Source organism: Gossypium hirsutum, chromosome D03, assembly GCF_007990345.1.
Source record: "Gossypium hirsutum isolate 1008001.06 chromosome D03, Gossypium_hirsutum_v2.1, whole genome shotgun sequence".
NCBI lineage: Eukaryota > Viridiplantae > Streptophyta > Magnoliopsida > Malvales > Malvaceae > Gossypium > Gossypium hirsutum.
Window position 1 is genome coordinate 4,478,072 of NC_053439.1, and position 1,053 is coordinate 4,479,124.

The following is a 1,053-nucleotide window of genomic DNA, read 5'->3' on the forward strand; positions in this document are numbered from 1 at the left end:
TGAGTGCTAAATCTATTAACTGATTTTCTGTGAATAATAATATGTGAACAAACAGACACAACATTACACATGTGATAATAAGTTTGACACATCAAATTTTAAAAATAACAAAATTTAACTTAATAAATTTAGTTGTTATCATTTGGTTAGGATTAAAATTTTGAAATTCTAAAAGTACAAGGACTAAAAATGACTAAATTAAAGTATAGGTACTAAATCCATAACTTATGCAAAGTATAGGGACTAATAGCAGAATTTGACCAAAAAATAAGGTCAAAGTTGGAAAAATTGTTCTACTTACAAAATCATTGTTTTGCTCTTATTGAGAATCGAACTCAAGACCTCCCGCTTACTAAACGGGTGCTCTAACCAACTGAGCTACAAGAGCTGGTTGACCAACGCTTTCTTTTTATTAATTTATTTCTATTTCACCTTTTTTCTCCGCCTTTAAGTTTAATATACCTAAATCGAACATACTCGCATTTAGCATTGAATTTCGAATTAAAATAATACATGCTTAGACAAAGAAGAGAAAGGACAGGGTGTACCAATAGCAATGACGTGTTGTTTACTTGGGGGGGGGGGTCGTTAATTTAGAAGAATGATTTTGGACGGTTTCAAAAAACATGGTGGAAAACTTGAAAGAGTTTGCTGCGACGGTGCAACGCCCCTCCTCTAACTATCTGCCTATTGGGTCAAACGTGTCACCATCGCTTTAGTTGATATCTAACTTTTTAACCCCTTTTTCCCTCCTTAATCAAACTGAGTTTTTCATAAGCAGTTCTATATTGTGATTGCCATTATCATTTTGGATATATAGTTATATATGTTTTTCTTATATATATGTCATGCATTGTTAAGGTATATACTTTCATATACTAATTATGAATAATGAGACAACACATGTTAAATATTTTAATTCATTATAATAATTTTATTTATTTAAATATTTTTAAGAATGCTTTAATTATTAATATATATATATGTATATACACTGATTGTGTATTAAATACAAATCTAATATATACATATTGTATCTAGTAATTAATACAA

At 29.1% G+C, this 1,053-nt stretch overlaps 1 non-coding gene across 1 annotated transcript; it reads right to left on the reverse strand.

Annotated features, from left to right (window-relative positions):
• Positions 1-314: 314 nt before the first annotated feature.
• TRNAT-AGU (transfer RNA threonine (anticodon AGU)) lies at positions 315-388 on the reverse strand. Its single transcript has one exon. It is a non-coding gene; the product is annotated as a tRNA-Thr (tRNA).
• Positions 389-1,053: the final 665 nt, after the last annotated feature.